This window comes from Anser anser (assembly GCF_964211835.1).
Source record: "Anser anser genome assembly, chromosome: 6".
In the NCBI taxonomy this organism is placed as follows: domain Eukaryota; kingdom Metazoa; phylum Chordata; class Aves; order Anseriformes; family Anatidae; genus Anser; species Anser anser.
Window position 1 is genome coordinate 35,838,670 of NC_139726.1, and position 15,727 is coordinate 35,854,396.

The 15,727-nt window shown below is 40.8% G+C and overlaps 1 protein-coding gene across 4 annotated transcripts in view; it reads left to right on the forward strand.

The window, feature by feature from the left end:
- The window catches only part of GULP1 (GULP PTB domain containing engulfment adaptor 1), a 150,509-nt gene that overhangs the window by 147 nt on the left and 134,635 nt on the right, over positions 1–15,727 (forward strand). For 2 of the 4 annotated variants that reach the window (XM_083842934.1, XM_083842937.1), the window contains exon 1: positions 8–107. The exons of the other annotated variants lie outside the window; for them this stretch is intronic. The gene's annotated coding sequence lies outside the window, so the exon portion shown is untranslated. Of the gene's footprint in view, positions 1–7; positions 108–15,727 lie in introns of those variants that run through there. 4 annotated transcript variants of the gene reach the window in all.

A 15,727-nucleotide genomic window follows, 5' to 3' on the forward strand; every position in this document is an offset into this window, starting at 1 on the left:
CCGGGGGGCGGCTCGGGGTGCGCTGTGAGGGGAGCGGGGAAGGGCAGCGCCTGTTGGTCTCCTGTTTTTCGCCGCTCCCAACTCGGCCGACGAGGCGGGTCCCCGGGGTAGGTGTGGCGGCGTGAGGAGCCGGGCTGTGGGGAGAGCCGGGGGTCGCGCTGCCCCAGGAAACTTCCCGCAGCTCGCCGGGCTTCGCTCTTTAACTTCCACACCGCGACGAGCTGCTGAGGGATCCCGGCTCTCCGGGAGCTGCCCGGTGGGTGCTGAGCCGCAGCCCAAGCCCCAGCGGGTCTGGAAGTTTGGGGGGTGCTGCTGGCTTACAAGTTACTCGGGGTGTCTGCATAGGGAAGTGACCAAAAACATGCTCCAGACCTCCCCGACTGGGAGGCAAGGCACGTACAGAGGTGATTCGGAAGGTTCTTGGATTGCGTGTAGAGAGAGGCACAATGTTTTAACAAAACGTGTTTGGTCTACTCAGTATAAATATAAACAGTCATCCTTTTTTGCTTCTCATGTGCGTAGCTGTGCACCCACGACTTAGAAATACTTGTGTCTTTTCAATAGTTTTCTTCCCCTATGTGTTAGACTAAATTCCAACTTAGGTAGTGCTGTTCTGCTGTTGTACTGATGCACCGTTCCTCAGAGCTTCAACCCTCCGCTTCTGATGATGGTAATCAAAATAAGACAATTCCTGCAAGGGGGGAAAAAACCTTTCTGAAGGTTAAGCTTCTATTTTGTGGCCATTTGAACAAGAACAGAAAAGTTTGCCTTTAATTATTGAACGGCTTAGTCAATTGTTATGTCAGGGACAGCGCCTGATGTTTGGAGGTTATCCACATGCACCCAGGGAAAGGAACAACAAAATAGTGGGGAAAATGATGAGAGTAAGTATGTGGTTATTTGCCGGATGGTTTGGGGTACATGTTTTATTTTTAGGTGCGTGGCTGTGATTATAGCGATTATATAAACTTAAACGTTTATATTTATGTGAAAATGTTGAATAAAGGTTGTGATTCACAGATTAAAAGCCCAGGAATTACGGTGCAGTATTGAGGGATGCAAGGGAACCGTCAGGTCTGTGCCTTTAACAGAGCTCCTGAGACAGGGACATCAGTGAAAAGAGACTGGAAATCAGCAGGAGCAAGGATCGCCTTAGCAGTAAGGATGACAGTCTTAAGCGTGACCTGGGTAGTGTTGGGCGTGTCTTGGGAATGATGGGTACAGGAAAGAAAATGATTATGATGCCAAAAAAAAAAAAGAGAGAAAATCTCAACTGCAACAGTGAACCACTACTGCAGGATCCTGTGTAATGCATTTTAAACCTCATGGGGAAATGCCAAACTGGTACTGGATGAGCAAAGCTGAGGAAGGTGTAGTTAGAGCAGCGGATGAGACTTATGTAAACTAATGGTTGGCACTGCCTTGTTGGGCTTTGGTAGCAACTCTGTAATCTTTTTGAGGCTTGAATGTCTTTTCAGAGTTCAAAGACTGTATCTACTGCTCTGCAAAATGTTCACCTGGTGGGACCTTTCAGAATGTCCTTTAGGAGCTCATTAAAGTAACACGTTCATCCTTTGCCTTTAAACAGTGTTGCAAAACCGAGATGTAACAGCAGCATGTGAGTGGGTGTTTACCCAACGTTTGTAAATATTGTTGGATGCTCTGAAACTCCAAATCAAAAGACTTACACAAAGAACTGGAGAGGTCAAATACAATAAACTGGCGTTTATGTTACGGTTATCAAATTAGTTTTTCTTGTGAGACAATCCCTCAAGAGCATATTGCTTGAACTTGTCATAAGAAAGTAATTAAAGCTACTGTGTGAAATAATTAAAGGGCAACTTTAGCTTCAATGGGGGACTACTGAGTCTTGAAAAAGAACGAAAAAGGAACTCCCTTATCCTTGAATTGTTAATGTATTTGACGTGAATTGCTTAGGATGCTAATTCCCTCGGTTTTGGAGGGTCCGTAGTGTGACAAGAGCCCACCAAGTGCATCAGGTTTCCTTTGCAGCATCTGGTGGCTGGGAACCATTGGTCGTCGTTGGGGGTGAAATGAGTGGCTGAGGCTGTGTGGCGAGTTAATCAGCTCGTGAGACAAAAAGTCCTGGATTAATCGCTTAGTAGAGCTGTTGCATAAGAATACACTAATTGGGCACAAATAAACGTTTTCCCCATCCCCTTTTTTGCATTACTGCAATCTGATTTTGGAAGCGGTAAGCGCCTTTAGAGGACCAGCTTGTGTCCCTGGTAAGAGTGAACAACACTGCCACTGTTACAACACACAGTGCCTCTGCATAGCTACCCAAGTGTTCTCTTCAGGTCTCTTGCCCTCAATACACAGCTTTTCATTTAGAGATATTTGTTCAAGTCCTTGCTCCCAATGGAAGTCAGCCCCATCTTAGTACCTCCTGAATCCCTGATTTTTCCGTGCAGTTAGTCTCACTAGCCCTCCGTCAGTGCTTCCTTGAAGATGCCCCATGACTTAAATGCCACATCAAATTGTTTCTAGTCTTAGATATTCAGGCATAGACCCTGTCCGTGCCACTTCATTTGCATTGTTGAGGGCCCATGCAGGTTTTTACCTTTCCATGGGCACTGAAAGAACTCCAGTGTTGGTCAGACATAGATCCTCAGCCTTAAAAGCACTTTCTACCTAGGGTTTAGCTCCACCCAATCTAATAAGCACAAGGTCATCTGAAATGCTGCATCTTGCCAGGTAGTTTCAAAACCTGTTTGTTATGCTGAACTGAACATCAAGAGAAGGAGGTGATGTTACTAGGTAGATGTTATCCAGGATTTCAACAGAGAGTGTATCCAGCTGGAAACTCATCTTGAATTCCCAGGGAAGAGTTTACACTTTAATTCCTCCTCCCCTCTGCTGGTTTAAGCAGATGTTCTGATCACCGAGCTATGAGGGTACTCTGATAACCATCATTTCCTCAGGTTGAAATGCATTGCTGTGTTTTGGGGGCTATAATTGTGTATTAGGCAAAGAACAACTGTACAATTTTGTAGCTTAATGATACAGACACTGCTGTAGAAGAGACATGACGTGAGTTTGTAACAACTGTATATATAGTGAGCTTTCACTGGAGCAAGAAACAGAGCTCAGGCTTCCCAACACCTGAAGTTTTATGCAGACTACTTTATAATGTGGCAAAGAAGTACCAGAAAAGCCCTGAGAGTAAGATACTGCATTTCTTCTGTAAAGCAAAGATTGCTTCTATTTTTAGAAACGGGTGACTTTTAAGGCAAATATTTTGACATTCAGAAGTGTCTGATGGCTGTTTCTAGCATGCTGTACCACTTTAGTGGGGCAGGGCGAGCAGGTATTCCCGTGTCTGGCAATAGCTGTGGATAGAGGAGAGTCATCTCTAAGGGCTGCCATCTTCTTGGAATCCCTAGAATAACACGAAAACTTTAACATTCAAATTCCTGCATGTTATTTTTAGATAATTTTTTTTTTTGAGGACTGCTGGATTCTCTGGAACTCTTCAAGATCTTTCAGCTGTGTGCGTGTTTTTGTTTTTTCTTTCTCCCTTTCTCTGCTCTCCTGGTCCTCTGCAGTTTTAATGGGGGCAATCTTGGATGAAGACAAAATGCAGTAGCAACATGCAAAGCAGACCCCAGAGTGCTAGCTGCTGTGCTGTTTTACAGCGCATTCTCTTTTTCAGTTTTGTCCTTTTAAATGCAGATCCTAGATATCCACTTCTTCCCAGGCAGGATGCGCTCTCAGGAACTTAAATCTTGTGCTTACACTTCCCAGGTGCTCAGGGGCACTCAAAACCCTTGCAGGAGCCCAAGCTGAAGGCAGGGCTGGGTAAGGCAGAGGCTGCCCTGGCTGGCAGCAAGAGGCTGCCCCTCTCACCCGTACCCTGTGGTGCACAGCATCCTCTGAGCTGCTCCTTGGCTGCCCTCTGTAACTCAGGATTTTCCTACACCTAGAGGCACACAGAACACAATCAGTAGATTTTCTCCTTTGCCAGATTGAGAGATTGTACAGATTTTTTTATGTAGTTCTTTTAAAGAAGGTCTTTTGAAACAATACTTTTTTTTTTTTCATCTGTTGTGAAATCTTCTGGAAAGCAGAGCAGAAGTGAGGTAATGAGCCTAGATAAGTGACTGTGTTCCCAATAAAAAATGATTTTTCCTGCAATCACATCTCAAAATGTAGTTTGGAACGGCAGTCATCTTTGCATGCCAATTACATTAGGAGTTGTTTAAAAAAAGTTTGGTGTGTCCTCAAACCTATTTTCTTAATGTTTGTCCGGAGCATCTTTCCAAATGCCTTGCTGTGCAGATATGTGCTGTCTCTAATGCCTCCTTCCTACATGCTGTGTTGGCAGCCGTATGCATTCAAAGATCATGAGTCAGGTCCCATAACAAAATTATGAAATGGGCTTAAAAACAATACAGGCTTTCACTTTGTCCTTTTCAAATGTTTAGCGTTTTCTTCTTTCTTTAAAGTTTTTTTCTTCTTCTTTTTTTTTTTTTTTTTTTCAGTTCCTTAGGTCTGAAACTTGATTATGTTAAACAGTGGTGTGGTTCTTTTTTTTTTTTTTTTTTTTTTTTTAAACAAAAGCTCAATTTTAGGTCTTGAGTCTTCTAGAAAAACATGTCTTGCAAAGCTTGGACTAAAATCATGAATGATGGCATCACCATGTCTGAGCTTCTGCTGATACAAGCTCCAGTTTTAAATGGGAAAAGTATGTCAAAATATTTCATTGTCATTCTTGCTTATAATCAGATGCAAGACGGGTCTCTGCTGATGGTTCTAGCTGCTTGTTCATGTGCTGAAATCAAAGCAGATTGAATCCCAGGCCTGAAAATACCAGCTGATAGTGTGTCTTTTCTTCTGCTTCCCACCTCATCGAGTGACAGCATGGGCATAGTCTTCACTTCCAAAGCAGCGGGCACTTGGTATCCAGCTAGATGGTAGTTTCATCTTGCAGGGTATGGCATGGTGTGGTATGCACGAGTGTGTGTCTGCTGGTGTACACAGGTCATACCTATTTTAGAGGAACTGCAGTTAAAATAACTTTGAAAAAAAAAATCCCATTAAAGTACTGTGTAATAGTGAGAGGTGAATTGCTTGTAGTATACATATAATATGGTGCCGAATCTTTACTCAGGACTGAAAATGGTAGCAGGGGACCATGTAGCCAACAGAAAGTAGTTTGAGAGCCTAACCCCCACCATCATGCCCCTTAATCCGTTTCACATGTGTGAGCTTTCAAGGAGCATGGACAGGGGATTTGTAAGCACAAAGGTCTTTAACATCTGAGTTTAGTATGATCTTGTTCTTGATTTAGGTAGCCTAAAAATTGCAGTACTAATTTTGTAAGCTATATGTTGTATTAATATTCAATTTATTCTGTTGTGCAAATAGGCTTAGGATTGAAGAAATACTTTTCCAACAAATTCTGCAACTGGAGCTGATACTAATTCTCTTATCTTTCTGTGCCATACAGTAATTGCACTTAATTGCCTGCTTCTGCTATGTTTTGTGGTGTGAAATGCAGTATGTCAACACTGCTAAACTGCAACATCAGTGTGTATAATGCTGATGTTATTGAAAGAGAGAATTTACAGATCTCTCACCTAACTGGGTGAAACAGCTCTCCTGCAGCTGCCAACGCAGCCCTTTCTTGTATGTATTCTTGTAGTGAAAGCTTGTATTTTTTTTCGCTGTAACAGTATTGTTGTATCAAGTCTTGATGGGGATTTTTTGTGTCCTGTGTTGGACTGTTAAGCTGAAAGGCATGGAAAGGCAAGTCTATAGCTAGGAAGCCAGAGTGTAAAGAAAGTAACATTCTCTTACAGTCCCTCAGAAATGCTGGAATTGTCATGAAATGACTTAATAGCCTTATAATTTAGCGCAGCTCTCCTAACTTGAGTCTCCTTTATCTTTTTTGAGGCATTTTAGTGTTTTGCAGACTCGGAGAACTTACCTAAAGAGGTTGCAAGTTGTAAAAAGGATTCTACAACCTTCCTTCAGCAGGTGGCGATGGGAGGCTCCGGGCACCTTCCTACATCCCAGCTTCCCTTCCCTCCCATGTCGGCCACTTTTTATGCTGAAAGGTAGCCAAAACTCCCATAAAGAACGGGGAACTAAAGCTGTTTGTTTTCTGTAAGCTGCTTGGATTCTTCCAGAGGTAGGAGGAAAATACCAGCTGGAAGACTGGAAATCATGAGGCAAGAAAAATGGTGTGATTTTGTGTTAAGGTTGAAAATACACTTTGCCCATGGTTAGCTCAGTGTTACAGTTTACACTTGAATGAGTATACAAAGGCGGCAAGTTAGAAGAAATACAGAGGAAAGCAAGTGGAACGGTGACATTTGACAAATTGTCTGCTTGTCTTACCCCTGCAAAAAGTGGGGGAAAAACCTTCTATTCAGAAGTGTTACCTGTGTACATGAGGCTTTGGAAATGCATGGGATGATGATCCTCTTGTCCCCCTTCACATGGAAAATGACATTGTGTCCTCAGAACCCCCTTTTTCTTTAGTTTCAATGGGACTCTGCGTGCTTTTGTATTGGTTTTGACTGGAGCGGCCTGAGCCAACTCATGGCTACAGACAGCAAATCTGGAGGTGTGGAAAATTCAGCTCAGCCGCATCATATGAGCTGTAGTGATCATCTGTCAGGAGATCACGGCGCAGCTGACAGCACTCTTGATTGTTTCTCTCCAAAAAGTGCTGGTATTTGCTTTGCTTTTACACTGACTGGCAAAGCGGAAGCGATGTGACTGCAGAGGGGACAGCGCTGCCGCGAGGCAGTAGGTATCAGTGTCAGTGGGCAGGGCAGCGGGCAGTAAGTTCAGGGATCACTTCAGCGTGTCGTGGTGTGTGCTGTGCGTGCTCGCTGCGTGGGCTTGCATTAATGCCACAGGGAGCGGCTGCTCCTTACACACAGCAGTTGATGCAAAACTGCCTTGCTGTTTGGGTTTGCCCTTTTGTTGCTCACTTTTCTGAGGGTAAGAAGAATGAGAGAATTATTGCATATTACTTAGTGATAACACACTGCTGAGGTACCATATTTCATATATCTATGCGTTTAAAATAGATAATTACAAAATATGGCAATTTACGTTACTTACATTGTTTTATATGAATGTTTTATTTACAACTTTAACCTCTTTTGATATTCCACTGATACTGGGGGAATCTGGGATGCCCCAAGCAAGTGTAGTATCAGCAGGAACAGTCAGCATCTGATCTCTGCATCCAGTACGCTGAGGTGCCAAGCCATGCTCTCACTTCATTCTTTGTAAAAACGTGGCAGTGATTCCTCTGTGATCTCTCTTGATATCCCACTTAGAAAACATCAACATAATGGGAGGCAGAATCGTAAATTATAAAAAGTAAGATAAAAACCAAGTTAATTTTTTTTGGTAATTCCCACATAATCAGGAAAACATTGCAATCTAGGTACTGTAACAACTAATTTCTACAATGTTAGAAGAGCTTTTATAGGGATGTGACTGTCGTGCTCAGTTTCTAAGGTATTGGAAGCACATGAACTGGGAGAGCAAGGACGTACTTCATGATGCAAGTCCCAGGTTTGAATGTGATATGCTTAATTCCACTCCTCTTTGCTAACGTAACTATGGATGTCAGAGCATTTTGTGATTTACCTGTGGTACTTACCTTCAGTGCCTTTTCTGCTTTCCCTTTTCCTACAGAACTGTTGCCAATGTGTGTTACAGAATTGCTGACATTTTACTCAATGCATTTTATTTTCGAGTGGGTTTGAAGAATTTCCCTGCTTATCTTCATCTTGGGTGGGATGTTTCTATGTAGAAGTGGTAAGCCTGGTCTAAACTCCCAGGCTGTGTAACACAGGTGGTAGTGACCAGATGAACACCAGCTTCGTTGCATCACTCTGTACTGCTTCATCCATCAATTTGTGTGGAGATCAGGGAAAATGGTGCTTTCATCTTCTGAGGCTTCGGTTCTGCTCTGCTCATCAAAATAGAATTTTTCATGGTAGTAAGAGTTCCTCCATTGGCTTTAAATGGAGGCAGGCAAGGAGGTAATTTGCTGTTGCGTTCTTCTTCTCAGGTTTAAAGAAAGTACAGAACCAGGTCATATTCGGATAATTTAAGGATATTGCACTTTATTATGTAGTGTTTTTCTTACTATTCTTGGGAAATACCCTTACTGTTTATAATTTTGTGGTTTATGAATAAAGCCTACATGAGATTTTTCTCTCTCTTCCCACTTTGGAGCTGTTTCCTCCGTACCATTGTTAGGCTTGATTGGAATCTAGGAACTTTCTGAGTAGTGAGTCAGAAAAAAAAATAAACAAAAGCAGAGCAAGGAAAAGTGGAGGAATGGGAGAGATTTTAAATGTTGTTTAAAACATTTCGGCTCTAAGCTAGAGGTATAGTTCCTTCCCTGTCCATGCACACCTTCTGCTTCCTCTTAATTTTTTCGCTTTTCTTCTCTTGCCCTTGCTCTCACCCCCCAAAATCACTATGGACAATGCTGTTGTGCCTTCCTCAGACAGATTTGTAGGATATGCCTAGCTGTGCTTCTTCAAAAGAAGACAAAAAGTTTTCAACTGTAACAAGTTGTTTTAGTAAAATACACAGAACAGTAAATAGGCATATAACCATAAACCTTAATGATTCCACAATAGTCTCATAAGTATTTCTCACTCACTCACCTATGTTGTGACTATATATGCTTTCAGTTTGGGATTTTAACATTTTTTTGACCTTGTAAGTGAGCAGTGGTTAAAAGGTGTGAAGAAACGGACCACAGATTAGATATTTAGTGAAAGGTAAAGAAAAGCATACTTAAGATTAGTGGAATGTATTTGAGATGTGTTATGTTACCAGCATACCCATATCTTCTTAAACCTTGAAATAATCTGTTTTCTATTTAATCCAAATCACTTCCATTTGCTAAGTCATCTGCAATTTACTTTTGCTGAATGAAGTTCTTAGATTGTTTAGCCAAATGGCAGGGGAAAAAATGTCCAGCTACTGAAGAATATGCCTGGATATTAAGGAACAAAATAAAATACTAAAGATCTCAGTTCTGAAAGAAATAAGTGGTTGGCTAGAGATAAATGCTTTGAATTTGTTATGGTGAATTTTGCCAGATGTTCTTAAAGAGTGTTTGTGTATGTTGTATTTACTGTGGTGTTTCTCGTGCTTGCTGCAAGGCATGTGTATTTCTAGGTCATTTGATCCTGTTTATGCTCTAAATACTCACCCCCCACCCCCCACCCCAGACAGCAGTATCCAGTTGTGTACTATGTTCAGCTGCTTATTAGAAGATGTGATCCAAACATTAAGTCCCATCCAGTGTTTGTGTATGGTAAAATGAATAAACTGTATTTCTTCTCAGCTGGCAAATTTGCTTTGAATCTTACTATGTCTTGATAGAAACCTGAAACTTGCATTTTGCTATGTACCTAGGAATGCTTTACATGGTACGATCCTTAAGGAGATATTGCATCTGGAAGACTTTTTAAAAACATGTCTGGAGGAGGCAACTTATCAAGCGTACTCTCAGCCTCATACAGCATGGAAGGGTGAATGGCAGAGAGATCTATGCTCTCTACTAAAAGATCTCATCACTCATCTGAAAATGCATCAGTTATTCCTTTATAGTCTGCCCTGGTACATGCGTATTAGGAAAATCCATGTTTGTATATGGCAAAGTACTGGCTAGAGCAGCAGCTGATGTGTGGTCATCCAAAACATGGGTTTTCCACAATTATCCTGTTACTAGTTGTGTTGTGTCATGGATGTATTAATTCTGTTCTTGTCTGTGGTTTGATTTCTCAGAGTATGTGTCTTCTCAGGGTATGCAACTCTACAGGTAGCTTGACACAGCATGATGCAGCCGACAGGGTGGTCAAAGCCTTTTCCTATCCATTACCACCTTTTTCTGCCTGGAGCACCTTCCTCTCAGGTGTGGCTCAGGTGTGTGCAATATTGCAATGGGAACTGGGTCAAGTAAGACCAAGCACTTGAAGGGAGGGACAGGACAATTCACATGTGTTCAGTCTGATTGTGGAGCAATAGCATGAGATGCCACAAGGTTGTTTTTCAAATTAGCACGTACAATGTGCGAACCTGCAAGCCTTCATTCAGTGTGTGCAGGATTTTTTTGCTGCTTGCAGAAGAGTTTGTCAGCGACCTGACCAGAACAGATTCATGCATGTAAACAGTCTCTTTCTATCCTTCACTGATGTAGTTTTATATTCTGCAAGGCACGTCCGCTTTAACAAGTGAGGATAAACAGTGCTGTATTGTGGAAAACACAGCTGCTTCTTACTATACCCAGTTTATTAAGCTTTGTCATAAATTCAGGTTACTAGAGATGTGTATTGGGGAGGTTTATTTATTTTCCTGCAAAGCTTCGTCGGAATAACACAGAAGTGTGTTTTTCTGGCTCCTGCCTTTCTTTCAAAATGAAAAATGCATTGACTTCTGAATACAATAGCATACTTATTTTACTCATTAAATAATAATAGAAAAACAGGAATTGAGCAATCCTTTAAACTTGTTTTCTTTGGGTTTGATTTCTCATGATTTTTTTTTTTAAATGCAGACTTCCCTGAGTGGCCCTGCTGACTGCTTAAAGAAGGGAGTCTGGTGGCTTTCTTTTTTTTTTTTTTTTTTTGTCATTGTCATAATATATATCACAGAGAATAAATATTGTGGATTCAGTGCTCCTTCAATGGCTAAATAACCAAGAATGCCTTGGTCTAATTTATGGTGTTGTACGTTGCCTTATGTCAATCATCAGGCTGACTGTCTGTTGTGGAGATGGATTTTAATGGCAAAAAATGTCTATTTCTGTGGCAGTCCAAAGAGATGAGTAGTTTTAAGTTCATTCTGTGTGTGCTTGTGCCTGTCCTTCTTCATCAGAGCTACTTGGAAGTGCCTGAAGTTCATTTGCCAAATTTGATTCCCAGATTTCATGCGTTGATAAGAGATTAAGACAAGCTTGTATTTAAGATAGCTACTTCATGTTATGAAATTAAATTTAGCTGAATACTGATCTCTGCTGAGAATGGAAGCTGATACTCCTCCTGTTCCTGTTTAATAGATCAGCTGGGGGAGAATATCATCATCATGTAGAATAGATTCATGAGCTGAGAGCTTTTCGGGCCAGAACAAACAATGTGATAGTTCTGGCTTGTCCAGGGACTTGTGGTTGTGGCAGCATCCCCACTCAATAAAACATGCTGTAGCTGAAGATTCAATTTGCACTTGGAAGCTGCACTGTTGTAAGTCCTACCATAATGTAGAGCAGGGCGTGCCAGTCCTTAACTACTTTTCAAGAGATCTTTTTACGGTTGGTCGTGGTGCTGCTGCTTGGATAGAGAAGGATTCTGGTGCTTTGGGGACTGATTGCTCTTGAAAATGAAGGCCGAACATTAAAATGCTTTATTTTCAGACTAAGCTCTAGTGGAATTAGGCTACAGTGGGGTAATCAATTTTTTTCCTTTTGCTTTTCTCCCTGCCAATAATTTTGAAGTGTTGGCCTGCTCCAATTTTTTTTTTATACGTTTCACAAAACCTGATGAATGGTTAGAAGAGAGAGATCGGTGTTAGCATCCCTGTGAAAGATGTGTGGCTGACTGGAGAATGACGTGGGAGAAACACTGGATTCTTGCTTGTTGCCTGAACCCTGCTGATTTTTAGTGACAGAGGTACCTGTAATTTTTACCTGCTGAAAACACTTTTCCCATGCTCTGAAAAAATTATCCATTAAGCCCTGTCATTGCTGATGAAACCTAGCTAGTACTTTATTTTGGACTGATCTTACAGGTGCACAACATTGTGAAATTTAATATTGTTCTTTATCATGCTCATGCAATTCACTCAGTCTGTTACCTATTATCTTTTCTATTTTTATCACATTTTATCACATTCTCTTGTCCTGAAACTTTCATTTTAGCCCTCTTCAGTCTTTTTTTCAGCAGACACAATCCTTCACTTATAGGTAACAGTGCTTCAGCAGAACTGGCATGAGACATTCAGTATATATACAGTATATATAAATCTTTCTTGCCTAAGTCTCCTTATATAAATAATCCTCATTCTGGATTTGGGGTGTGTATGTACAAATCAAATAGTTTGCCAATTTTTCTGTGGGAATTTTCTGTTTTCCATTTGCCTGAAGAACCCGGTGAACCCCATGTGCTCCCAGAATTTCCAGTTATTTTTTTTCTTACAGATTCCTTCAGAAACCTGGGTGGTTTTAAAACTGGACAGTATGTTCGGTTGTCTTCTGTGTTTCTTATTAAGGAAAAGCTTATGATGCCAGTTGGGCTTGTTATTTTTCAGGTATTGTTTCTATATACTTTGTTCAGCAGTGTCCTTGGATGACCCTTTTCTCTATGTGCAACATCTGAACTTGTCAGGTTTTTTTTTTCTTTTAATTACTTTTGTGTTTTCAGAGCATGGTATGCTGTAGTGCTTTCCATAAATAAAAAGCTAATGGAGTTGGAAATCCCGCGTGTTGTCTCTGCTGTCTGTTCTCCCTGTACAAGCAGCTACACAGCAACGCCTGTCCTGAGGCTTTGAAGGTTATTATTACATGAAAGAATTTTGGGATCTTCTGTCTTTTACAGGGGAGCTTCCCAGGGCTGTTTCATAAAATGTGCTTGTTGGATTGGTAGCTCTTCTATATATTCCTTCTGTTGTTTGTTGTTTGCTGCTTGTTCATGGTTTTTTATCTAGGCTTGGAGTGATTTTTTTTCTTTCTTGTTATTCTTTTTATCTGAATGATCCATAAAATTAGTTTCATGTATTTTTAGTTATCTGTTCCATCTGCTGAAGATTGTTTGTTCCCCTTCATTCCCTTTATACCTCTGTTTGCCCACCACATTCTTGTTAACCTTGCAAACGCAGGGCTTGGCCACTGATTTTTACAATCCCATTTGCATCCCAATCCCATTTGCATCCCATTTGCTCTAACTGCTGTAGCTCAATATCACTTGAGTGTTCTTTCCTTCTTGCACTGAAACCGTATGCATATGTCTTTCTGCACTCCCAGTTCGTTTACCGGAGTTAGTGAGAACTTAATTGATGCAAGCAAGAATTCAACATTTGGAGGAATATCAGGCACGTTTGGTTGTTGTGCCTGATCTTTGTCTGTGATTCCTCAGGAGTAAACAAGGAATGTGGATTCCTTTCATGTCTGTCTCCTCTTTAGCTGTCCTTATAGAAATGCTACTGCATTGCCATTGCAGGTCAGACTCTGCCTTTTTAACCAGGAATACAATTTTGATCTCTACCATGTTTCATAAATATTGTTTCCACGACCACTCTGGGGCTCTGTGTTCCTAGACTTCTAAGCTGATTTTCAAGATTTGGTGCAGACTGTGGATGATAAAATAAAATGTACCCAGACCTCTTGGAATAAATATGATCTGGTGCTATCATCTGGATCAAAAGAGAAGACAAATCCTGTTCTAAATTGTTTTCCCTTCATCTGCTGAATTGCAATGATGTCATGTAACAGGACATTTTTAACCTCCTGTGGTTTTTAATACTTAATGTGTTTTACAAAGGAGGCTTTTCCTATTATTGTTCCCTTGTCCTCTGTGATGAGAAATGCAAATGTCCTGCACAAAACACCGTGTGTAATTTTAGCTGGAATATAGTGCTGAGCTGGATAATGAGTAGGACTCTTAGGATGCAAGTGTGATAATATCACAAGTTTCAGCAAGGTTTTCTGGAGATTTAAGGTAACTCTTAAGGCCAATATGCTTAAAGTATGTTTTTTCCATGTTTTCAAATTAAAAGAGAAAACAACAGTTAAAGTAAAAATAAATCTGTGGTGTAGGCTTCAGTCATAATAGTAACTCTATTATTTTATTTATTTTTCTTCTTCTAGAGTGAATACAGTTCATTAATCCTTAATGTCCAGGGCTTTAAAATAATAGTATCATGCCATTAGTGCAACAACTGCCAGTTCAGTGTCCTGCAGCTTTTCCAGTCCTGAAATGCACATTCTAAGTGCGGTGATAGCTGTGAAAGGAGAATACATGTAATTGTGCTGTGCTCTGGACTGCAAATGTGGAGTGTGATGAAAGACCTCCTTGTGGTCTAAGAAGGGTTTTGAAAGAATCCCTCGCCTGAAGGGAGGGCACTAGTGAGCAGATTAGATGTTTCGCTGTAACAAACTGGGAATTTGGTGACAGAGAGATGAAGGTTTTTCCTTCGAGCTTCCCCACACCTGCGTCCGTTTGGTCAATAGGTTAAGCTAGTGATAAAACTTGAGTTTATACTTATTGCTTAGAATTGCTTTCAGAGTTATTCAAAGTGCCTATTCTTACTTAGATTGCAATATTCAACTTGCCATTGACCTGATCACCTTGATCCTGGTTACTTTTAAAACATATTTTTCAGTTGTGACAAATAGGCTGTTTCAGTCACATAACTTGCACCAGCCCAAAGGAGCCTGTCTGCAAAGAACACTGAGAACCCCTCTCTCAGAACATTATACATGTTTGTTTTGGTACAGACAAAAAGTGGCTTGTCCTATTTGTGTCAGTAAAAAACATTCTTTCCCCCAAAAGGAAAAGGTTTGCTTTTGTAAATCCGGGATTTGGGGTCCTATTCTATATCGTCCAGGAATAACTGAAGTGTCTTTTTATGCTAGCTAGCAAGTACATTACCATGTACAGTCCATGAAAAAGAAGAGGCTAACATACTGCTTAAGTTGTTTGTGATTTGTTTAAGGAGCTGCTTTTGTTAAGATAAATCTGAATAGTTTGCGGATTCACAAAGGTGCCTGGCTGTGTGTGGGTGTGCACCTTCTGAACATTTGGATTTGCAAAGTAGCAAAGCCAACGTCGTTTTGTTTTGTTGTCTTTTTTTCTTGTTGCTTCTTGAATTGGTTGTTCATGGCCATAGACCTAAGATTTATACTGAAATTAATATCTTTAAATATGTGACAGAGTTTTTAGTAGTGTAAGTGGTGCTTTTTTTGTGCATTTTTTTCAGTTCTATTTGCTGAACACTGGCTCTCATTGCAACAGTACAACACTGATAGCAGGGGCTTAAAGAGGGAGGAAAAAGAAATAAGTATAATTTCTGCAATTCTATTAAGAGTCTTATAAATTAAGAAAGTGTGCAAACCTGTTCTTGAGAATAAGACCATAATTATTGATCATACATGTTGATGAGACACATCAGGTCAGACAGACCTGAGCACGTTAGCTTCTGATTTGAGCACACTAGCTGGGAGGTAGCTCCGTTTCAGAAACAGTGGGTTTATACCTCCAGAGTAATGTTTTGTGCTTTAATACTCTGTGAAGAGAATTCAGGAGGGGCAGAGTGTTTGACGTAATGTGGTCAAGAAGAGTGTGAAGTTTCAGAGGTTGCGCAGGTTGGCTAGAATTCGGAGTCATGCCATCTACCACAAGTGGGATGTTAAGAGGCAGCCTGTGAGATCTCTCCAGTTTCAGTGCTGCACCTAAATATTAGTGCCGTGCCATTTCTTCTGTTTAGTTTTCTTAGTGTAACGTCTGGCTGTCTCTACGCTTGTTGTTAGTTCATGAGTGTATTCAGAATCCTTTTGCAAATTCTTGACAGGTACAACTGTTAGATTATTGTGTTAGAGTTTCAGGCAGTTATGCTGTAAGTTATTTGGGGTAACATATGTTGAGAGAGGCCTTTAGGTTCATTTTCATATTTGCCAGTAGGCTGTAATTTTGAAAAGGAATAGTTTGTATGTTAGATTGAG